Below are 26,015 nucleotides of genomic sequence, written 5' to 3' on the forward strand. Positions count from 1 at the left end.
TGGTAATATAAGAAATAATGGCAGATTTTAATATCCATATGACTACCCTGTCAGACCCTCCGTGCGTGACGCCTCAGACGATAATTGATAGCTGTGGTCTTACACAAATGATAAATGAACCCACGCATCGCGACGGTAATACAATAGACCTAGTCCTTGTCCTGGTGTCACCACCTCCAAAGTTATGGTACTCCCGTACACTAAAGTAATGTCCGATCATGACCTTACAAAATTTTAAGTTCTGACTCATTGTCAACAAGCTACCAATAACCTGTGCTTTAGCAGCCGCAACATTAATGTCAAGACGACAACTTTTGCTGGCCTATTGCTTTCGGTAATGGCACCAATATGTGGGCTCTGCAGATAACTTCACTAACAACTTTAACGGTGCCCTGTGCAACACCGTTGATAGTATAATAATAATAATGGATTAGATTTATATCGCGCTTTTCTATTGTTAGATACTCAAAGCGCTCACAGAGATGTGGAAACCCATCATTCATTCACACCTGGTGGTGGTAGTATAGCACCATCCATTTTCCATCCATCCATTTTCTACCGCTTATTCCCTTTCGGGGTCGCGGGGGGCGCTTGCGCCTATCTCAGCTACAATCGGGCGGAAGGCGGGGTACACCCTGGACAAGTCGCCACCTCATCGCAGGGCCAACACAGATAGACAAACAACATTCACACTCACATTCACACACTAGGGCCATCATTCATTCACACCTGGTGGTGGTAGTATAGCACCGTTAAAGATAAAAGAGGCCCCTGAAAGGCGTACCCCCTGGTTCACAGAAGAAACCAGAGCTCTTAAACTTTAATGTAGAAAGCTGGAACACAAATGGTGTGCAACTATACTTGAAGTTTTCCATCAGGCATGGAGTGATAGTCTAATAACTTAATTATACGCGCTTACCTTAGCTAAAACTAATCACTATTCCAATCTCATCCGCCTTAATAAAAACGATCCTAAATATTTGTAATACAGTAGCATCGCTAACCCAACAAGGGACTCCTCCCAGTAGCTCCACTTACTCGGCTGATGACTTTCTGAATTTCTTTAATTAGAAAATTGAGGGGACAGCACGGTGGTAGAAGTAGTGCGTGTGCCTCACAATACGAAGGTCCTGAGTTCAATCCCGGGTTTTTCGGGATCTTTCTGTGGGGAGTTTGCATGTTCTCCCCGTGACTGCGTGGGTTCCCTCCGGGTATTCCGGCTTCCTCCCACTTCCAAAGACATGCACTTGGGAATAGGTTAACTGGCAACACTAAATTGGCCCTAGTGTGTGAAAATGAGTGTGAATGTTGTCTGTCTATCTGTGTTGGCCCTGCGATGAGGTGGCAACTTGTCCAGGGTGTACCCCGCCTTCCGCCCAAATGAGATGGACTACAGCACCCCAAAAGGGACAAGCTGCAGAAAATGGATGGATGGATGGATGTGTGTCCAAACTTTTGGCCTGTACTGTATGTTTACTTTATTTAAAGGCCTACTGAAACCCACTACTACCAACCACGCAGTCTGATAGTTTATATATCAATGATGAAATATTAACAGTGTAACACATGCCAATACGGCCGGTTTAGTTGACTAAATTGTAATTTTAAATTTCCCTCGAAGTGTCCTGTTGAAAACATTGCGGAATGATGACGCCCAAATGCAAGTGAGATAGGTTCCAGCGCCCACCGCGACACTGAAAGGGACATGCGGTAGAAAATGGATGGCTGGATAGAAAATTTTACTCATTAGAAAGGAAATTAAAGATAACAGGTTGCAGCTACTACTGTGTTTAGAATAGAATAGAATAGAAAGTACTTTATTGATCCCTGGGGGAAATTCAGCACCACAGTTCGCTCACAATAGACAATAATAATAATAAATAATATATAACATATATTATATATATAATATATAATATATGAGTAGTATAAATATATTCTACATATATTCTACATTTAAGTGCAGTCAAGGAACATATGCATTATACAGTCTGATGACTGTCTGTATGAAGGACCTCCTGTGTCGTTCCGTGTTGCATTTAGGGAGTCTGAGCCTTCCACTGAACGCGCTCATTCTCTCCGCAAGCTCCCAGTGTAGTGGGTGAGAGGTTTTGTCCATAATGGCTAGGAGTTTTGCAAGACTTCTCCTCTCTGACACCACCGCCACAGAGTTCAGCTCCACTCCCACCACGTTACTGGCCTTCTCTACCAACTTGTCCAGTCTGTTTGTGTCCCTCACACTTAGCCCGCTGCCCTAGCAAGCCACGGCGTACAAGAAGGCGCCCACCACCATCGACTCTTGGAACATCTTCAACATCTTTGTACAAAACGTAGAAGGATCCTAGCCTCCTGAAGAAGTAGAGACGGCTCTGTCCCTTCTTGTAGAAGGCGTCAGCGTGTTTTGACCCATTCAGCTTGTTGTCCATGTGTACACCGAGGTATTTATAATCCTCTACCATGTCCACATCCACTCCCCTGATGGAAACAGGGGTCGCTGAAGTACTCCTCCTCCTTCCCAGGTCCACAACCAGCTCCTTGGTCTTCGTCACATTAAGCTGGAGGTGGTTCTTTCCACACCATGTGACAAAGTCCTCCACCAGTGTCCTGTATTCCTCATCATCACCATCCTCAATACACCCCATTTATTTGTTTGAAAAAAATTACTTGGTCAAAAGATTTCAGTGCGTGCATAAATACTTTTTGAGCGCATTCAACAAAACCACCATATTGATATCCATGATAATTTTGATCCAAGATAACCGTAATCTAAAATTTTCATAAACTTAAAACTGGTAAAATTACAGCGATTAACCAAAAACAAATAACAAAAAGAACAAGTCCTTTTTAATACGAGTTCTTGGATATACTTGTACATTTTGAGCTTTTAAATTCCAGACACCTAGAAAAAGCACTCATGCGTTTTAGAAACTTTCTCCTGCGTCCGCTGTTAATGGAAAATGATAAGAGTGTTTATCCTAATTGAAATGTATGTTAGTGCAGAGCTATCCGCTAAATTGGAATCTTGGCTTGGCAGCAGCAGACTGTCTGCTAACTCGCAGCTGTCCAGCAACACTGCGGATTAGAAGACTATCGCTACTACTGAGATGCAAAAGAAGATTAAAAATGGCAGTTTATGAGGAAGGCGAGCCCGTCCTAATCTGAGGTATTGCTCGAGTGACACGTAAACTGAACTTTGTTGACGATGTGTTCATGGTTCATGCATAAGCGCCATTCTAGATAAGTTTTTGTTGTCCATTTCAAAAATATATACATGTAAAATTCTGACTAAACCATCTTACTGGCAAAGTTATATTACAAATACATGCAGGCAGACTATGATACCATTCAAGTGGCAGTGACTATTACTCAGAAAGAGTGAACATTCCGTCCTTCAGGGTGCAAGATGACGTCGCCTTCCAATTACCAGATGCTTGCGTGTAATTTGGCAGCAATGCAAAAAGCCTATAGTGTCTTTTCATCCTGTTGACTGGGCGAAAACGATGTGTCGACACGCTCACTAGGAGGATGGGGAGGAGGAGAAAGTGTTGGTGGTGGAACGGCGATAGGGCTAGGAGGGGAGCAGACTGGAGTGGCAAAACAGAAAAAGGTGGCTGAAATACAGTCGGACGCGGGGGGGTCACTGCGCTGCTACTGTTTTAGGCGAGGTCGGCAATTTGGACAGCAGCCCAAGAGGGGACAGAAGGGGAGTAGAAGTCCACACATGCTGGAGAAAAGTGGAATTACTGCAGTGTGTGAATGTCCACAATGATGTCATTAAGGATGACGAGGGGTGGTCCATCAACAATAAATTATTTGCAAAACAGGCTCCTGTAAGCCACAACCACACCATAGCAACAACAGCAACAAAAACAATCTCTTCGATCAATCTCACACTCAACTGTCCTTTCTCACTCACGCACATGCATATACACACACACACACGCACACAAACACACAAACACACAATGCTCAAAAACTGTCGGACATCACAAACGGCAACACTCCACATACTCTGGTTGGTCCAGTATTAAATTTACAAACTTTATTTTTTGTATATATTGTTTTTCAAATCACCTGACATGTATACAGTGTATATGTACATAAATCATCAATTTATCCATTTTTTACGTAATTTTTCATATACATGTTACAGGTTATATATCTTTTATTATTGAATGTATCAAATGTGATGAATATTTAATGGACCACAATGGAAACAAGCCTTTTGGCTTTTAGTGCCAACCATTTGCCTTTTTAAAGGATTACATGAATTAAATTCTTTAAGGTGTTTCGAAACTTCTCAATCAATCTTTTTTTTTGTTAATTTACTAATTGAATGTATGTATTGATTTATTTTTAAGTTGACAATTTTAGTTCAATTAATTAATTTGAAAGCATTTTTTGGGGAAGAAATAATTAAAGAAACATTTCAAAGAATTGGTTTTGTGTTAAATTGGCTAGTACAGAAATCTCTGAAAACAGCAGAGAATTTTAGTTAAAAGAAGTCAACGTGTACAGAAGTTTACTAAAATATGGACTTTTGTCAAGGCTGGAACCAATTGTTCATATTTTCATTGTTTCTTATGGAGAAATTTGCGTCAAGGGGCTGGCTAGTTTTTGTAGAGAACAGGGACTAACGTTTATTGATAAGCGGCCCTGTTTCTAGGGTAAGCCGCGATTGATGAGGAGGGACGGCCTTCACCCTAACCTGGAAGACACCATTACTTTTCCTAGAAATATAGATAACTATTTGAGTCACACTTAACTGACTACACTAGAGCAAGCTCGGACACAGGCAATTACAGTGGGTGTTAGCCTGAGTGAGGAGTCAGTTAAAAAGCTAAAACTAACCAGCGTCAAGCTGAAAATTCCTGCACACGTAGCATTTCTCTTAAAATAATACATAACTCACATGTTTTTTTCTGTAGTGACTTTGCCAGAGGTGGACATGTTTTCTACTGAGGTGGCAAATTATGACACACGCTGTAACAGACAGGTTGGTACTATATTAAAAATATTTTTTAATTTATTTTTATTTATTAATTTAATGTATGTATTCATTTATTTTTAAGTTGATAATTTTAGTTCAACTAAGTAATTTGTAAATAAGTTTTTGGAAATAATATTTAAAGAAACATTTCAGAAGAATTTGTTTGTATTAAGTTTGCTAGTACAGACCTCTCTGAAAACAGCAGATAATTTTGGTTAAAAGAAGTCAATGTGTCCAAAGATTTACTGAAATATGGACTTTTGTCAAGGCTGGAACCAACTCTTCATATTTGGAAAATAGAGGTTCCACTGTATTACAGTTTTTTTGCATTGGCTTTCTGTTTTGGGAATTGTGTTGAATTGTTCTCTATGATAAACAGTGCACGCCTAATGTTTGGACACGCCTTCTCAATTTCAATGCGTTTTCTTTTATTTCATGACTATTTACCTTGTAGATTGTCACTCAAAGCATTAAAACTATATAAATGAACACGTGGAGTCATGTACTTAATAAAAAAAGGTGTAATAACTGAAAATATGTTTCTTCAAAATAGCCAACCTTTTCTCTGAATACTGTTTTGCACACACTTGGCATTCTCTCGATGAGCTCAAAGAGGTAGTCACCTGAAAGGGTTTTCACTTCACAGATGTGATAGGTTTGACGCCTTCAGTGACAATCTACAATGTAAATAGTCATGAAAATAAAGAAAACACATTGAAATGGCAGCATGGTGAAACCGGGGTTATAGCATGTGCCTCACAATACGAAGGTCCTGAGTTGAATCCCGGGCTCAGAATCTTTCTGTGTCGAGTTTGCATGTTGCCCCTTGATTAAGTGGGTTCTCTCCGGGTACTCCGGCTTCCTCCCACCTCCAAAAACATGCACCTGGGGATAGGTTGATTGGCAACACTAAATTGTCCCTAGTGTGTGAACGTGAGTGCAAATGTTGTCTGTCTATCGGTGTTGGCCCGGTGATGAGATGGCGACTTGTCCAGGGTGTATCCCGCCTTCCGCCCAAATGAGATGGACTACAGCACCCCAAAAGGGACAAGCTGCAGAAAATGGATGGATGGATGGATGGATAGATGTGTGTCCAAACTTTTGGCCTGTACTGTATGTTTACTTTATTTAAAGGCCTACTGAAACCCACTACTACCAACCACGCAGTCTGATAGTTTATATATCAATGATGAAATATTAACAGTGCAACACATGCCAATACGGCCGGTTTAGTTGACTAAATTGCAATTTTAAATTTTCCTCGAAGTGTCCTGTTGAAAACATTGCGGAATGATGACGCTTATGTTGACGCGTGCTTGTGACCTTATTGGTTGGAGCGGAAATTTTATCCCAGCACTACTCACGGCTAAAAGTCGTCCGATTTAATTGCATAATTGCACAGTATTTTGGACATCTGTGTTGCTGAATATTTTGCAATTTGTTCAATTCATAATGGCAACTATAAAGAAAAATGCTGTGGGTGGAAAGCGGTGGATTGCAGCTCCCTTAAGCAACACAAACACAGTAACTACAGTTGGTCGCTACATCTGTAAGTGCAAGTTAAAATTCTACTATGCAAAGCCGAACCCCTTTATCAACGATATCCTGAAACGCCGCCGGCTTGGCTGGGCCCGAGATCATCTAAGATTGACTGATGCAAAGTGGAAAGGTGTTCTGTGGTCTGACAAGTCCACATTTCAAATTATATTTGGAAACAGAGAAAGTGGTGTCCTCCAGAACAAAGAGGGAAATAACCATTCGGATTGTTATAGGCGCAAAGTTCAAAAGCCAACATCTGTGATGGTATGGGGGTGTATTAGTGCCCAAGGCATGGGTAACTTACACATCTGTGAAGGCACCATTAATGCTGAAAGGCCCATACAGGTTTTGGTGCAACATATGTTGTCATCCAAGCAACGTTATCATGGACACCCCTGCTTATTTCAGCAAGACAAGTGTTACAACAGCGTGGCATCATAACACCGACGTCCCACTGGGTCATATTTGTCACCGACGTCCCACTGGGTGTGAGTTTTCCTTGCCCTTATGTGGGCCTACAGAGGATGTCGTAGTGGTTTGTGCAGCCCTTTGAGACACTAGTGATTTAGGGCTATATAAGTAAACATTGATTGAGATATATATATATACACTGTACACACACACACACACACACACGCGCGCGCGCGCGCGCGCGCGCACGCACGCACGCACGCACGCACGCACGCACGCACGCACGCACGCACGCACGCACGCACGCACGCACGCACGCACGCACGCACGCACGCACGCACGCACGCACGCACACACACACACACACACACACACACACACACACACACACACACACACACACACACACACACACACACACACACACACACACACACACACACACACACAGCACGGTAAAACAGGTGCATGTGCTTCACAATAAGAAGGTACTGGGTTCTATCCCCGGGCTCTGGGTATTTCTGTGTGGATTTTGCATGTTCTCCCCGTCACTGCGTGGGTTCTCTCAGTGCACTCCGGCTTCCTCACACCTCGACCTGGGGATAGGTTGATTTTGCAACACTAAATTGGCATTAGTGTGTGAATGCGAGTGTGAATGCTGTCTGTCAATCTGTGTTGGCCCTGCGGTCAGGTGGTGAATTGTCCAGGATATACCCTGCCTTCTGCCCGAATGCAACCGAGATAGGCTCCAGCACCTCCTGCTACCCCAAAAGGGACAAATGGTAGAAAATGTATGGATGGATAAATACTAGGGGTGTAACAGTACGTGTATTTGTATTGAACCGTTTCTGTACGGGGGTTTCGGCTCGGTGCGGAGGTGAACCGAACCAGTTTCCAGACGTACATATTAAGTAGCGTAAACAATACTCAAAATGCCGGACATTTGAGGCATTTAAGAAACTCTGGCCGGACAGCCCCGCAAAAGAAGACGTGTCCGGGTTAGGATAAACTGACAATACGTCCTCTTTTCACCAGACATGTCCTCTTTTTCGCAGCTGTCTGGGCAAAGTTTCTTAAAGGGGAACATTATCACCAGACTTATGTAAGCGTCAATATACACCTTGATGTTGCAGAAAAAACACCATATATTTTTTTAACCGATTTCCGAACTCTAAATGGGTGAATTTTGGCGAATTAAACGCCTTTCTATTTATCGCTCTCGGAGCGATGACATCAGAACGTGACGTCACCTAAGTAATAAAGCCGCCATTTTCTCAAACACATTACAAACACCGGGTCTCAGCTCTGTTATTTTCAGTTTTTTTGACTGTTTTCCGTACCTTGGAGACATCATGCCTCGTCGGTGTGTTGTCGGAGGGTGAAACAACACTAATAGGGAGGGGATTCAAGTTGCACCACTGGCCCACAGATGCGAAAGTGGCAAGAAATTGGACGAAATTTGTTCAAAATACGAGGGTGTGGGGAAAGCCGACAAAATGGTCAGTCGTTTGTTCCGCACACTTTACAGACGAAAGCTATGCTACTACAAAGATGGCAAGATTGTGTGGATATCCTGCGACACTCAAAGCAAATGCATTTCCAACGATAAAGTTAAAGAAATCTGCCGCCAGACCCCCGTTGAATGTGCCAGAGTGTCTGCACATTTTACCGGCGGTGCTAAGGCAGACATGGCACAGGATGTATGGATAACCTGCAGATGCATTTCCAACGATAAAGTCAACTAAATCACAAAGGTGAGTTTTGTTGATGTTGTTGACTTATGTGCTAATCAGACATGATTGGTCACGGCATGACTGCCAGCTAATATATATGGTATTTAGGCTAGCTGTATGTACATTTGAAACTATATTTACATCCAGCGTTTCCCTCCACCCACATTTAATGCCAAACAGACACTTACCAATCGATGGATTTAAGTTGATCCAGTGTCACAAGATGCGAAACTTCCGATCGTTGGTCTGCACATTTTACCAGTAATGCTAAGGCAAACATGGCTGAAAAGCGTCAATAGCTATTCGCTCAATAGCTTCAGTTTCTTCTTCAATTTCATTTTCGCTATCTGCCTCCATACCCCAACCATCCGTTTCAATACATGCGTAATCTGTTGAATCGCTTAAGCCGCTGAAATCCGAGTCTGAATCCGAGCTAATGTCGCTGTATCTTGCTGTGCTATCCGTATTGGCATCACTGGATGACGTCACAGGAAATTGGACGATGGCTTCACAGATAGCGAAAATCAGGCACTTTAAAGCTTTTTTTAGGGATATTCCGGGATGGGTAAAAAATATAAAAAATAAAATAAAAATTAAAAAAAATAAGCCACTGGGAGCTGATTTTTATTGGTTTTAACCCTTCTGAAATTGTGATAATGGTCCCCTTTATATGCATCGAATGTCCGGCATTTTGAGTCATGGTTGCGTGTATTAACAATGTACGTTCAGGGTTAAGAAGGGGTTAAAAACAAAACACACTGTGCACGCAGCAGCAGCATTTGTGAGGGAGGGGCAGAGAGCGAGAGAGTTATGATAAACGCGCATGCGTCTCCAGGCTCTGCTTTTTATTCATTGATTTATCAGATTTAATTTTTTATTATCTATAGAAGGAGTGTCAAAAGTGTGTACCGGAGGCCATTTGCGGCCCACAGCTAATGTTTTAAAGGCCTGCGGCACATTCTAAAAATACAAAATTAAGGTTAAAGGTAATTTTGAAAAAGTTGCAATGTTGACTGACAAAACAAAGCTGTTTTTTTTTCTTTCAAACTGTCAATGCTCAAAACATAATATAGAATTAAAATCAAGGTTATTATAAATTACATAGATAGATAAATAGATAGTACTTTATTTATTCCTTCAGGAGAGTTCCTTCAGGAAAATTAACATTTTCAGCACAATCCCATTCAAGATCAGACAAACATTACAGGGAGATGTATTGGCCTATCCAAGGTTCCCATTACTTCACATCAAATATTCCACTATGAAAAATATTTTTGGGAGGAAGATTTTGCAAATTTGGTAAATAAATAACCCAAAAAAATTATATTTTGTTGTTTTCTTACTGTATTGAAAATGAACCGAACATTGACCTCTAAACCGAGGTACGTACCTAACCGAAATTTTTGTGTACCGTTACACCCCTAATAAATACAATATATATTCTTTAGGTCAGGGAAAAAACATGGAACCTATTTCATCCCAGGAATGAAATAGAGTCAAGGGCGTAGAATTGGGTAGGGACGCTAGGGACACGTCCCTACCAATATCCAGCCGCTACTGTGTAGTCACTATCAATACAAGCGCTGCCCGTAATGTTTAGTCAATGATTATGGCACAGAATGGGTTAAATGTCGGTCTCTGCTAGAAGTCCCGCCTCTAACCTAAATATCGCTCCCTGATTGGTTGCCGCTTTCACGCTAACTTACGTGTGATTGGCTGTCCCCGCTGTCACTCCTTTTGCTTGTGAAAGCTAGCCTACATGCTAGTTGCTAGTGAGCGGACGAGAGGCAGTGCAACTCGGTGTAAGTTGTAAGTTCTAACTTGTAAGTAAGTGTAAGTTGTAAGTAAATTTGAGTTGTAAGTAAGTGTAAGTTGTCAACATGTTCGGCATTTGTTGTTCCTGGCACACGGTAGCTAGATGGATTTTAATATCAGTGCTGTGATTTACATTGTGTTTGTGTCTGTTTGCGTGCGTGTGTGCTGTAGGTTTTGAAGGATGTCAATGAAAAGAAAACTGGATATAAAAGACTTCTTTAGGAGTCAAACTGTAAGTTACTTCAAGGGTGTATAGAGGCTCAACAATATTGAATAATTCAACAATATATCACTCCAGTCACGCCCCTTAGAGTGCTATGATGAGCATATACCATGGACTGGAGTGATATATTGCTTTTATAAAACGGTTACAAATAAAGGCATTATGAAATAGGAATACTCAATCAATTTAATGTAGTTTTATTCAACCAGAAATACATATTATCCAATAAAATAGCCTCACTGTGGAAAAAATAGTCCCACCTATCCAGACGTTAGCTCCAAATTAGCACTGCATCTCGTCTTTTCCTACGCTTTTTTTCAGGTGAAAGTCAATGCTCAGTCCTCTTTACCATTGTTAACCCTCCCCGGAGGTGAAAGTTATCCTTAAACATGCGAATTCAACTACTTTGGCTCGCTGACTGCTCTTGTTGCAAAAAAGCTAAGTATCGTTCTATCTGTGTGCTTTTAACTGTTTTGCAGCTTTATTTACAACTTCTCAAACATATTTAATAGTTCAATTTAACTTGCAAATCACCCGATCTCTGTCTCACCACTCCATCCTCAGCTAGCTAGCTGCTAAGCTAACGAGGCTAGCGGAGAAAGGCAGCGCCGGTCTGAAGGAAGCTACACCCCCGCCACCGTGACCACCACTTCCCGAAGACAGCTGGCACTCAACTCGGCGACGGAAAGCTTCTGTGAGTATGGCTGCCTGCGCTTCGTGCACTTTACTCATGGATAGGTTGGCTCTGCTAGAGAGCCGTGTCCTCCAGTTAGAGCAGTATAATTTCGTAACTCTAGATGTTGCGGACACATCTGCTAGCGTTAGCTGTAGCGAGCTAACTAGCCCAGCTTGTAGCAGCCCTAAGCGGCCTACAAGCTACAGTGTACCGGTTGAGACGCATAACAGATTTAGCCCTTTAGCTAGTCCTACAACCCCAGTCTACCGGGCACCACACTTTAGTCATAGGGGACTCCATCACCCGAAACATAAAGCTTAGCAAACCAGCCACAATTAAGTGTATTCCCGGGGGCAGAGCACCTGACATTGAAGCTAATCTTAGAGAGCTAACTCGCAACAGGCCTAGTAAACACGTACGACAGACTAACCGCACCACTATTTATGCGAATATAGTAATACACGTTGGCTCCAATGACGTTAGGATGAGACAATCAGAGATTACAAAGAGAAACATAGCCGGGGCTTGTAATCTCGCTAGAAAGATGTCCAGGCACCGAGTAATTGTCTCTGGCCCCCTGCCTGGGAGAGGCAATGATGAGAAATATAGCAGATTAGTCTCTCTTAACAAGTGGCTGGATAGCTTCTGTAGACAACAGGGATTTACGTTTATTGATAATTGGCCCTCTTTCTGGGGCAAACCTGGCTTGCTGAGGAGAGACGGCCTTCACCCTTACCAGGAAGGCGCTATCCTCTTGTCTCGGAACATAGATTTCGCATTGAGCCGCATTTGACTAACTGCACTAGAGCAAGCCCGGTCACAGGCAATTACAGAGCCTGCTAGCCTGGGTATGGAGTCAGTTAAATTACAACTGGCCAGCGCCAGGCTGGATAATCCCTGTACACATAGCAATTTTCTTAAAATAATACACAACTCACATAATGGTTTTTCTGCTATGACTATGACTACATCAGAGTTAGACAGGCGTTCTACTGAGGTGGGAAATTATGATGCGTTCAGTTTATCGCAGTACCAAGCAGACAATCTGAAAATTCCCGTCATATCAATTCCTAGATATGGTCGTAATTATTTTAAGTGCACTGCGCATAATAAACACAACATTATTAATATTGCTACTACGGATAATTTTATCAACAACTCCTTAAAACAGCCCACTACCTATAGTATGGGCTTTCTAAACATCAGATCTTTGTCTCCCAAAACGTTATTAATGAGGTAATTAGAGACAACAACCTTAACGTCATCGGTCTTAGCGAAACCTGGCTTAAACCAGACAACATTTTTGCGATAAATGAGGCATCTCCTCCTAACTATACGAATGCGCATATTGCCCGTCCCCTTAAAGAGGGAGGGGGGGTTGCACTAATACACAACGAAAACTTTAACTTTAGTCCTAACCTAAATAATAAATATAAATAGTTTGAGGTGCTTTCTATGAAGTCTGCCACACCGCTGCCTCTGTGCCTGGCTGTTATCTACCGCCCCCCCAGGGCCCTATTCGGACTTTATCAGTGACTTCTCAGAGTTTGTTGCTGATCTAGTGACGCACGCCGATAATATAATTATAATGGGGGACTTTAATATCCTTATGAATACCCCATTGGACCCACCGTGCGTGGCGCTCCAGACTATAATTGATAGCTGTGGTCTTACACAAATTATAAATGAACCGACGCATCGCAGCGGTAATACCCTAGACCTAGTGCTTGTCAGAGGTATCACCGTTTCCAAAGTTATGATACTCCCGTATACTAAAGTAATGTCCGATCATTACCTTATAAAATTCAAAGTTCAGACTCATGTTTGGCAAGCTAATAATAATAATAACTGCTATAGCAGCCGCAACATTAATGCTACCACAACGACGACTCTTGCTGGCCTACTGCCCTCGGTAATGGCACCATTCCCAAACTATGTGGGCTCTATTGATAACCTCACTAACAACTTTAACAACGCCCCGCGCGAAACCATTGATAGTATAGCACCGCTGAAGTTAAAAAAGGCTCCAAAAAGGCGTATGCCATGGTTTATTGAAGAAACTAGAGCTCAAAAATTATTATGTAGAAAGCTGGAATGCAAATGGCGCACGACTAAACTTGAGGTGCACCATCAAGCATGGAGTGATAGTTTAATAACTATCATGCTTAACTTAGCTAAAACTAATTATTACTCAAATCTCATCCGCCTTAATAAAAACGATCCACAATTTTTGTTTAGTACAGTAGCATCGCTAACCCAACAAGGGACTCCTTCCAGTAGCTCCACCCATTCGGCAGATGACTTTATGAAGTTCTTTAATAAGAAAATTGAACTTATTAGAAAGGTGATTAAAGACAATGCGTCTCAGCTACAACTGGGTTATATTAACACAGATACGACTGCATATACGGCGGATACTGCAAATATCCAAAATAGTTTCTCTCGTTTTGATGAAATAACATTAGAGGAATTGTTACAACGTGTAATGGAATAAAACAAACAACATGTTTACTTGACCCACTTCCTGGGAAACTTATCAAAGAGCTTTTTGTATTATTAGGTCCATCAGTGCTAAATATTATAAAACTATCACTTTCCTCGGGCACTGTTCCCCTAGCATTCAAAAAAGCGGTTATTCATCCTCTCCTTAAAAGACCTAACCTCGATTCTGACCTCATGGTAAACTACCGACTGGCGTCTCACCTTCCCTTTATTTCGAAAATCCTCGAAAAAATTGTTGCAGAGCAGCTAAATGAACACTTAGCGTTTAACAATCTATGTGAAAACTTTCAATCCGGTTTCAGGGCAAATCACTCTACTGAGACAGCCCTCGCAAAAATGACTAATGATCTATTGCTAACGATGGATTCTGATGCGTCATCTATGTTGCTGCTCCTCGATCTTAGCGCTGGTTTCGATACCGTCGATCATAATATTTTATTAGAGCGTATCAAAACACGAATTGGTATGTCAGACTTAGCCCTGTCTTGGTTTAACTCTTATCTTACTGACAGGATGCAGTGCGTCTCCCATAACAGTGTGACCTCGGACTATGTTAAGTGGAGTTCCCCAGGGTTCGGTCCTTGGCCCTGCACTCTTCAGCATCTACATGCTGCCGCTGGGTGACGTCATACGCAAATACGGTATTAGCTTTCACTGTTATGCTGATGACACCCTACTCTACATGCCCCTAAAGCTGACCAACACGGCGGACTGTAGTCAGTTGGAAGCGTGTCTTAATGAAATTAAACAATGGATGTCCGCTAATTTTTTGCAACTTAACGCCAAAAAACGGAAATGCTGATTATCGGTCCTGCTAGACACTGACCTCTATTTAATAATACAACTTTAACATTTGACAACCAAATAATAAAACAAGGTGACTCGGTAAAAAATCTGGGTATTATCTTCGACCCAACTCTCTCCTTTGAGTCACACATTAAAAGCGTTACTAAAACGGCCTTCTTTCATCTCCGTAATATCGCTAAAATTCGCTCCATTTTGTCCACTAAAGACGCCGAGATCATTATCCATGCGTTTGTTACGTCTCATCTTGATTACTGTAACGTATTATTTTCGGGTCTCACCATGTCTAGCATTAAAAGATTACAGTTGGTACTCTGGAATGCCCTCCCGGTAAAAGTTTGAGATGCTACCTCAGTAGAAGCATTTAAGTCTCACCTTAAAACTCATCTGTATACTCTAGCCTTTAAATAGACCTCCTTTTTAGACCAGTTGATCTGCCGCTTCTTTTCTGTTTTCTCCTATGTCCCCCCCTCCCTTGTGGAGGGGGTCCGGTTCGATGACCATGGATGAAGTACTGGCTGTCCAGAGTCGAGACCCAGGATGGACCGCTCGTCGGGACCCAGGATGGACCGCTCGCCTGTATCGGTTGGAGACATCTCTACGCTGCTGATCCGCCTCCACTTGGATGGTTTCCTGTGGACGGGACTCTCGCTGCTGTCTTGGATCCGCTTTGAACTGAACTCTCGCGGCTGTGTTGGAGCCACTATGGATTGAACTTTCACAGTATCATGTTAGACCCGCTCGACATCTATTGCTTTCGGTCCCCTAGAGGGGGGGGGGTTGCCCACTTCTGAGGTCCTCTCCAAGGTTTCTCATAGTCAGCATTGTCACTGGTGTCCCACTGGATGTGAATTCTCCCTGCCCACTGGGTGTGAGTTTTCCTTGCCCTTTTGTGGGTTCTTCCGAGGATGTCGTAGTCGTAATGGTTTGTACAGTCCTTTGAGACATTTGTGATTTAGGGCTTTATAAATAAACATTGATTGATTGATTGATTGATTGACTTTAGTCCGTTTTTCAACATCGTAAAAACATAAGCTGTCTTTTACTACGGACTGCAACAGTCCGTTGTCATGGATACATGACAACAACTTCCATTCATACCAGTCATATGTGCCTGAGGCGGAATGATAGCCTACGCTGTGATAAGGCTTTAGAATATTTAAACCACGGTTAACAGCCAATCAGATCGCCGGATTTCACCTTTCCGTTTTATTTTTGAAATTATTTTTTAGTTTCATGTATTTGTGTAGAAGTGAGCAACGGTTTGAAAATACCAAAGTGGTGGAAATACAATAAACCCTCACTAGATGATCATGTGATTTTACAATGCTAAAATATGATTCGTTAATACGAAGTAATATTCACATTTAGCCTTTTTGCTCAGGCAGTAACTGTACCATCAAACTCTATGGTCATTGTCCTTAATGTATCTGTCATGCATCAACATATTTTTGGCCAGCAGTTCATTTCTGTGAGGGACCGGCGGAGGCATGTGTTTGGCTCTTTCAAATAGGAACAACCAGTGGACACTAATCCGCTTGTATTTGCGTATTAGTGACAAACATATTTACAGTACAAAAGCAGCAATAGAAAGAAGTAGATGAAGGGAAAAATTGTGAGTGATTTAAACACAAGTTGGGGAAAAGATTATTACAGTTAATTTATGTTTATTTACAATGTTGTATTGCATGACTGTATTTCTGATGTTGTTGATGGACAGTAGGCTATATTAATTGACAGTATGATGCACAGTTGCACTACAGCCTTACACTAAAGAGTAAAGATGAGAACTCTTCCAAGTTGTCTCCTTTGCTTTCATTTTAGTTGCTTTACCCTATAACATCTGCACGATGTGAAATTATGATTGCTAATGTAAAAAAAAAAAAAAAAAAAAAGAGTAAACTTTCAGAGTGCTGAATTGGAGCACTTTTGTGTTCCCACCAATCTCAAAATCAGACCAACTCCCTTGAATAGATTCCATGTTTTTTACCCTGACCCATACTTGTCAATCCTCCTGGATTTTCCGGGAGACTCCCGAAATTCAGCGCCTCTCCCGAAAACCTCCCGGAGGAAATTTTCTCCTGAAAATCTCCCGAAAATCACCTCCAGCTCCATGCGGACATGAGTGGGGACAGCCTGTTTACACATCCGCTTTCCTGTTATATAAACAGCTTGCCTGCCCAATCACGTTACAACATATACGGATTTTAATAAAAAAACTGCACACACAAGGAGACGAAGCAGAAGAACGAAGTTACACCCATGGCGACGCCGTCTGTAATAGAGTGATTCTATGTTGACTGTTGCCGTCTCCTGGTGAATGTTGGCTATATTGTTATGGGTTTGCTTTTTGATTGGCCAACGATTTACGTGGTGTTGTGCACCTGACGGCAAATGGCAGAACAAAGGTTACTGAAATAGTGAAAGGTAAGTGTTGTTTTTTTAGTAACCAGCAAGCACAGTACAGTTGGTAGAACAACTGTGTTTTTATTACTGTGTATTTGATAGGTGCCGTCTGAAATTCAACTATTTGTTTTATTTATATATAAATATAACACAATAAATATACATAACTAGAATTCACTGAAAGTCAAATATTTCATACATATATAAATATATTTATTTATATATATATATATATATATGAAATATATATGAAATACTCAAGTTGGTGAATTATACTCCTCCCGTCTTAACCACTCCCCCCCGCCGAAACATGCCCCCAACCACGCCTCCGCCCCACCCCCCTGCCGAAATCAGAAGTCTCAAGGTTGGCAAGTATGCCCTGACCTAAGGAATATTCCTCTCTACTCCGGTATTGAGCACTGTTTAACAGATAAACCACAGCAACACCTAAATCATATGACCCTTAGTCAGGAGCTATGATTTGAATATTATTGCTTTTTTGATGTATATTTATTGACTATTTCCCATTTTCTCTCTTTCTTTTTAAAAACGGAGCATTCAAGACTCCTAGGAGAAACATGACAACACTAAAGCGTGTGTGTGTTTGTTGCTATGCAAACAAATCTTTCTCAAATCTTTCTCATCTCACTGCTGGCATTAGGCAGCAAAAAAGCCCTCCACACCCCCCCTCTCTGCTGTCCACTTGTGCACGAGAACTACTTCTTCATCTAGTCCTGACATTTAAAAATATAGTTTCTGGTGCAGGCTTTAGAAGTGAAGCTCAGGGCTGCCAGTCAACCAGAGACAAGTTCAAGCGAGGCAGCTTGAAAAACAGAACTTCCTCTTGTCACAGAGGACAAACAGTCACAAAACCCCATCTGCTTCTCATAACTGCCGTTTAAATCCATCACCCTTGTCTCTGCAGGAAGTCAACAACAAAAATTAAATGTCCCGCCCGTGTTTTTGATGGCCTTACCATAGATAACCATGCAGCTAATAGTCCACACTGCAGTAACGGTGAATTCCAATTCCATCCTGAAGGAAGCGTCATTTGTTGTCTGTGAGCGGGTGGGGTGGATGAGTATGGAACCCCCCCACCACCACCACCCACCCACGACCGCCCCCTTTTTAAGTAATTTCCCTGAGGGTTTGCACTGCATTGGGGAGATAAGTAACCCAACTGAGGACAAGCCTGGCATTCTAACCCCCCTCCAGTCTGTCTGAAGAGGAATTCGACAATGCTGTATTTGTCTCTTTGCCAGCTGCAGAACAAGCTGCACACAAACATGCTGATATGGAAGAGTTCAGGAGAAGACTACTTTTTTATGTGCACACAAGTATTTCAAATTGGCCAGTGGATTAACTTTAATTGGCATTTAGCTGGAGACTGGTGATTGTGAAAACAAGAGGGAAATGAAGCTGACAGACTCATGGTGAAATCAAATCAAATGGCAACATGGCCATGCAGTCACGACTCATCTCCACCTCCAGAACTGGCTTCCAACTAATCAACTCCAATTCTTAACAGAGTTTACAGTAGCTGGGAACTGCTGGCTTTCATCAGTCTCATTCCTAAACAAATTTACCTCTGCATGCACTTGAAAGTGTCGCAAGCACTACGACGAATGTCAGTTATTCTGTCCCAACAGGACTAAGCAGGTTTTTTTGGGGATTGTCGTCGCCTAAAATGCATGATTTTGTGGCAGCTTTTTCTGAAAGTCGCGGCAAAAGTTGCCGTGAGCCTTCCTTTTTCAATAAGTTTGAATCGACTTGTGATTTTATTAATGTTTTAAGGGTTTCTTGAAACCTTAACCTCAAAAAGCACACAATATCAACAACATTTGGGAAACAGCTGTTTTACTCATTTTATAAACACACATACTTAAAAGTAGAGAAACTACCGTATTTTTCTGACTATAAGTCGCTGTTTTTTTCATACTTTGGCCGGGGGTGCGACATATACTCCGGAGCGACTTATGTGTGAAATTATTAACACATTACCGTAAAATATCAAATAATATTATTTATCCCATTCGCGGAAGAGACAAAGAAAATGTCAGCAATCGTCACACACTCGTCAGCAATCGTCACATACACGTCAACCAATAAGATTTTGGCGGGCGAGGGTCATGGCAGAAGTGCATTGTGGGTAATGGAATGCTAACTGCAATATGCTATTGCCGTAGCTATTAAAATGGGTCATTTCATCGTTGGCAGTAACTTATAAAAACTGAGAAGGGCTGAATAGAAATTGGACTGAAAAAGGAAATCATGTACTGCAGATTACAAGCTGGATGTAGTAAAATATGCAGCAGAAAACGACAAGAGGAAGTAGCGCATACCTTTGGAGTTGGCAGAGTTGTTTAGAAGAGACATCGAGAAAGAAGATTTCATTGCATTTATCGATTAGGAGTGACAGATTGTTTGGTAAACGTATAGCATGTTCTATATGTTATAGTTATTTGAATGACTCTTACCATAATATGTTACGTTAACATACCAGGCACCTTCTCAGTTGGTTATTTATGCGTCATATAACGTACACTTATACAGCCTGTTTTTTACTATTCTTTTTTTTTATCGATTTATAATCCGAAAAATACGGTATATGGCAAAAAACCAAAGCGTCTTCGCCCGTCCTCCATGTTGTAGTTTTTAGCGTTTCCATAGCGAGTCGACTGACAGACATAAATTAGAAATATACGCTAAAATGTAACAGAAATGGCAACAGCAGATGTATGTGCATGTACGAGCCAGTCTGCCCCACAACAAGAGGAAAAGAAAAAGAAGGCAAAGCCCTTTGGGTTAATTTATACCATCCATCCATCCATTTTCTACTGCTTATTCCCTTCGGGGTCGCGGGGGGCGCTGGAGCCTATCTCAGCTACAATAAGGCGTAAGGTGGCGTACACCCTAGACGAGTCGCCACCCCATCCATCCATTTTCTACCGCTTATTCCCTTTAGGGTCGCGGGGGGCGTTGGAGCCTATCTCAGCTACAATCGGGCGGAGGGCGGCGTACACCCTGGACAAGTCGCCACCATATAAGGATAATATGGTGGCGTAAGAAAAATATCACAGGTTTTGCAAACTTCAAACGGCTCGTTTGGCGGAAGTATGAATAAAGAAAGGTACGATTTTATGAATATTTTCGCAATGCCTCCACGGTTTTATTCCACATTTTCGGGACTGACACAGATCACAAATACACTACGGCGGGTACCAATAGGTAAGAAATGTTGGTTTTGCATAGTAGGACGCCTCTAAGTTGTTTTTCTTTTCAAAAATATTTTAAGAGGTCAGACCAGTAGCAACATGTGGTTTTCTTCAGTGCTATTGTTGTAGTTAATTAAGCACCAAAAAACATCAGGGTATTTAAAAAAAACCCGACCAGCCTCAACATTTCCTTTTTAAAATATAGGAAGTCTCTGGGGGAAAATTGGTAAAAATACAGGATTTCTCTACATCACAATAATTCGCCATCTTCTCAATTCTATAGCAGTTTATAGATTTAATATATTGCAAGATTTCCTCGTCAGGAAGACTGAAATATTGCAAACATTTCAATAAAAAACATTCAGGGTTGATTCATGTGGCTTATAGATGAGACATTTTTAACTTGGCTGACATAATTTATTCCTGGGTGTTACAGAAAGTATGAGAAGGTGTGAGCTGCTGCCTGGTCTTCCTTGTTTATATAATACGTCTCCTATAAGGCTTTAAAGTGTGACATAGAAATGCATTGCAATACAGGTCTTGCTGTACTCTGAATCGCTTATTTACATGGCTGAATACAAGAATCGGTGCTTAAGGTTTGTCTTTAACAAGTTCAAAACATGCGGGACGTGCGAGATCTTGAACTGCCAGAATCGTGGCCATAAACGCTTCAGGAAAAAAAAAAAGATTTCGGTATAGCTCGGTGGGTAAAGCGGCCGTGCCAGCAACTTGAGGGTTGCGGGTTCGATCCCCACTTGCACCATCCTAGTCACTGCCGTTGTGCCCTTGGGCAAGACACTTTACCCACCTGCTCCCAGTGCCACCCACACTGGTTTTAAATGTAACTTAGATATTGGGTTTCACAATGTAAAGCGCTTTGAGTCACTTGAAAAAAATATATAATTCACTTCACTTCAATGACAATGTTCTCAATTCCAGCATGAAAGCAGAGCCAAAGGAAGTCGCCTTGTGAAGCTAATAAAGAGACGGTGAAAAGCAGGGATAACAGTCATGAGACGATCAAACATGACTTTTAAATGCCATCACCTGGTACATGTTGGTGTGTTCACAGCATTTTTAAAGTGGTACGTTTGAATCACAGCATGTTTCATTCAGTTTCCCATGTGGTATTTAGTAGGCTGTTAGCGTTAGTCAAGGCAGGTGCAGGCAACAAACAACGCACAGTATTTTGGAAATAAACATCTTGTCTGTTTCATGAATAAACACAAAAATAAATGAGTTTTATTTTCAAAAATGTAGCGCAGTGATCAAAATATTTAAAACTAATAGGCTTATTTTTTTCAAGGAAACCGGTTTATGAAATGAGGCTGAACACCTCACTCGATCGATGACACTAAAGAGATGAAAGCCGTAGATTACGCACATTTTGAAATCGAACGTAGGACAATGAGCCTTAACAGACTTTGCCTTCTGAAATTATTCTCCGGTATAAAAACTGACTCAGTTGATGACATATATACAAGTTTGGCTTCGACAATGGCCGCGGCTTACTCAAATCTCTTGCTGATTGATATGATATAATATGATATGATATATGATATCCATCCATCCATCCATTTTCTACCGCTTATCCCCTTCGGGGTTGCGGGGGGTGCTGGCGCCTATCTCAGCTACAATCGGGCGGAACGCGGGGTACACCCTGGACATGTTGCCACCTCATCGCAGTGCCAACACAGATAGACAGAGAACATTCACACTCACATTCACAAATTTGCAAATCATTGTATTCCGTTTATATTTACATCTAACACAATTTCCCAACTCATATGGAAACTGGGTTTGTATATATATTTTTTTTAATGTAGATTTTACTGCAGTTTGAGCACACTTAAAGTAAGAAAGAGTCAACCAATGGTGGATTTGACAAACTATACCAGTAGATTTGTCTTAACCAAATATGACATCACTTCTAAGGTAGATGTAACATGTCCATAGATCAGTGAAGCTTACGTCTTGATTTTAGTCAGTAGTGAATGCAGGAGTGTGGTGATCATGTCGTATTCTTCTAGGTTGCTCAGAAGTAGAAACAGTAACTCTAGGCGGTCCGCTGGCCGACGGGATCCATTGTCTTCAGTGATAGTGGGGGACGAGAATTTTTGCATCTCTGATATGACAGCAGGGTCAAGTGTATCACAAAAATTAATGGATTTTTTTGTCTCCGTGCCGTCTCGCTGCCGGGGAAAACAATCCAGTGTGTCCACTTACTTTTCTGTCTCTTCTTGGTGTACATGATTGACAGCTTAGCCTGCATAGGCATGCGCACGGCCCGTTGAGGTGTCTTCATTGGCTTTCGAGGCATGGATGCTGGCGCCGTTTTATTGAGGATATAGTGAGGTTTGATGAGAAGTGTTTGCAGGGCATTTTATTCGCGCGGCACGCATATGGCTTTTTTCCCAGAAAGGGTAAAGAAGTCCCGCATGCCGACACAATGCTTTTTGAGTTCTGGTGAGATTAGGGACAGTTTGCAATCTTCTACAAGGTAGGAGCGCTTGATTTGTTCACCATAAACCACCTACAACACAGTATGGGTAATCTCGCCTCATTGGAGTGTTTAAAAATAATTGTTGGTTAACCTCGCAATGTTTAATTTTATCACCAGATAAAATACAACTAGATCCATCCATCCATCCATCCATCCATCCATTTTCTACCGCTTATTCCCTTGTGGGGGCACGGGGGGCGCTGGCGCCTATCTCAGCTACAATCGGGCGGAAAGCGGAGTACACCCTGGACAAGTCGCCACCTCTTCGCAGGGCCAACACAGATAGATAGACAACATTCACACTCACATTCATACAACTAGATAAAAAATAAAATTAAATGATAAAGGATAAATCGGTTGTACTTGTATAGCGCTTTTCTACCTTCAAGGTAGGGCTTTTATTAATATTGCGATATTTTTATGCCATATTGCGATATACGATATATATTACGATATTTTGCCTTGGCCTTGAATGAACACTTGATGCATATAATCACTGCAGTATGATGATTCTATGTGTCTCCATTAAAACATTCTTCTTCATACTGCATTCATATATGCTACTTTTAAACTTTCATGCAGAGTTGGAAATCACAACAACGTCAATTGACCAAAACTGTACTCATTAAATACTCTTCATTCTCTCATGGGTGACTTTTTAAATGAAAGAACAAATTAATAGTGTTGCTACCTTTTTGTAGTAACACTTCTGTTGCATACTTTGCATTGATTGATTGAAACTTTTATTAGTAGATTGCACAGTACAGTACATATTCCGTACAATTGACCACTAAATGGTAACACCCGAATAAGTTTTTCAACTTGTTTAAGTCGGGGTCCACGTTAATCAACACATGGTACAAATATATACTATCAGCATAATACAGTCATCACACAGGTTAATCATCATAGTATATACATTAAACAGTATATTGTTGTTGTCTGCTGAATATTTTCCCACTTGGAGCCAAACCACCGCCAGATGATGGACCCCCTGCTCTTTATGTTGGGCATTTATTGTTCTTCCTCCATTTGTGATAAGTTTCGCACTCTCTCTCTCTTGTATTGTCACAAGCTCCGCTCGCTCGACTTGGCTCAGCTAATGTTAGCCATGCTGCTACCTCTCTGATCGACGAGAGCTATGACGCTAGACGCGCGAGACTATGTGACGTATGTAAGAAGGCGGGCTTGTTTTTCGTATCTGTCAGAATGAGAGACGAGGAGGAGTGAGAAACGCCTGTTGTGTAATGCCTGCAGCTAAATGCAACTCGACCTGGCTCAGCTAATGTTAGCCATGCTGCTACCTCTCTGATCGACGAGAGCTATGACACTAGATGCGCAACAGTATGTGACGTATGTAAGAAGGCGAGCTTATTTTACGTCTCTGTGAGAAGAACAGACGAGAAAAAGTGAGACACGCCAGTAATGTAATGCATGCAGCTTAAAGCAACGGTGTGAGAACATATAATCGAATATTACGATATAGTCATTTTCTATATCGCACAGAGACAAACCTGCGATATATCGTACAGTATATATCGATATATCGCCCAGCCCTACTTCAAAGTACTCAAAGCGCTTTGACACTTACTTCCACATTCACCCATTCACACACTGATGGAGGGAGCTGCCATGCAAGGCGCTAACCAGCACCCATCAGGAGCAAGGGTGAAGTGTCTTGCTCAAGGACACAACGGACGTAACGAGGTTGGTACTAGGTGGGGATTGAATCAGGGACCCTCGGGTTGCGCACGGCCACTCTACCACTGCGCCACGCCATCCCTACCATACCACACATTGGTATGTGGTACATAGAGTACAGGCCAAAAGTTTGGACACACCTTCTCATTCAATGCGTTTTCTTTATTTCCATGACTACCGTATTTCCTTGAATTGCCGCAGGGCATATAGTATGCGCCTGCCTTGAATTTCTGCCTGGTCAAACTCGCTTTCCAAAATAATTAGTGCATGCTTAGTATTACCGCTTGGTCAAACTCGTGACGTCACGAGTGACACTTCCCCTGTCATCATTTTCAAAATGGAGGAGGCTGATTTCAATACAAGGTAATTTGAAATCGCATAAAGGGAAGAAGATTAAGAGGTAATCAGTAGGATTTGAGGTCCAAGATTACATCACACTCAATTTTTTACTGCATACCTTCGGTAAGTGCCGGAGTGAGAAGAGGTTTTTAAAAAATTAGCGCTTGCTTACTTTTACCGCATGCCTTTGGTAAGCGCAGGAGTGAGAAGAGGTCAAAATTAATTAGCGCCCCGGCGGCAATTCAAGGAAATACGGTATTTACATTGTAGATTGTCACTGAAGGCATCACAACTATGAATGAACACATGTGGAGTTATGTACTTAAAAAAAAGTGAAATAACTTAAAAAAATGTTGTACATACTAGTTTCTTCAAAATAGCCACCCTTTGCTTTGATTACTGCTTTGCACACTCTTGGCATTATCTTGATGAGCTTCAAGTACACCTGTGAAGTGAAAACCATTTCAGGTGACTACTTTTTGAAGCTCATTGAGAGAATGCCACGAGTGTGCAAAGCAGTTATAAGAGCAAAGGAAGGCTATTTGGAAGAAATTAGAATATAAACCATCCCTCCATCTATTTTATACCACTTGTCCCTTTCAGGGTCGCGGGGGGTGCTGGAGCCTATCTCAGCTACATTCGAGCGGAAGGCGGTCTACACCCTGGACAAGTCGCTACCTCATCACAAACCATGTTTTCAGGTATTTCACCTTTTTTTGTTAAGTACATAATTCCACATGTGTCCATTCATAGTTTTGATGCCTTCAGTGACAATCTACAAGGGAAAAAGTAATGAAAATAAAGAAAACGCATTGAATGAGAAGGTGTGTCCAAACTTTTGGCCTCTACCATGTACCGAAACAGATAACATCCTGCTTCTGAATACCAATAACCACTAATTTGCTTGTGTTATTTTGAAATGTAATTTAACTGTAGTTTATGGATATCTTTATTTGCAGCTAGCCTTTTTTGTAGCGGCGCAAGGGCCTTCGTAGGCTTTTAAAACAGTGCACAATGCAGGTGGTTTATGTGGCCGATAACAAAGGTCTGATTTGTTTAAGCCTGATATTTTTTTTCCATATTTGTGGAATGTTTGCAGACCATTTGGTGTAAATAGCTGGTCAAATGTCTTCCTCTGAAACAGTAAAGGAGTCTCAC

General features: G+C 41.6%; 1 protein-coding gene across 3 annotated transcripts in view; it reads right to left on the reverse strand.

Annotated features, from left to right (window-relative positions):
• Positions 1-26,015, reverse strand: part of tln2a (talin 2a) — a 238,388-nt gene that overhangs the window by 179,739 nt on the left and 32,634 nt on the right. The window contains exon 1 of one of the 3 annotated variants that reach the window (XM_061878606.1): positions 18,076-18,094. The exons of the other annotated variants lie outside the window; for them this stretch is intronic. The gene's annotated coding sequence lies outside the window, so the exon portion shown is untranslated. Of the gene's footprint in view, positions 1-18,075; positions 18,095-26,015 lie in introns of those variants that run through there. 3 annotated transcript variants of the gene reach the window in all.

This window comes from Nerophis ophidion, linkage group LG02, assembly GCF_033978795.1.
Source record: "Nerophis ophidion isolate RoL-2023_Sa linkage group LG02, RoL_Noph_v1.0, whole genome shotgun sequence".
In the NCBI taxonomy this organism is placed as follows: domain Eukaryota; kingdom Metazoa; phylum Chordata; class Actinopteri; order Syngnathiformes; family Syngnathidae; genus Nerophis; species Nerophis ophidion.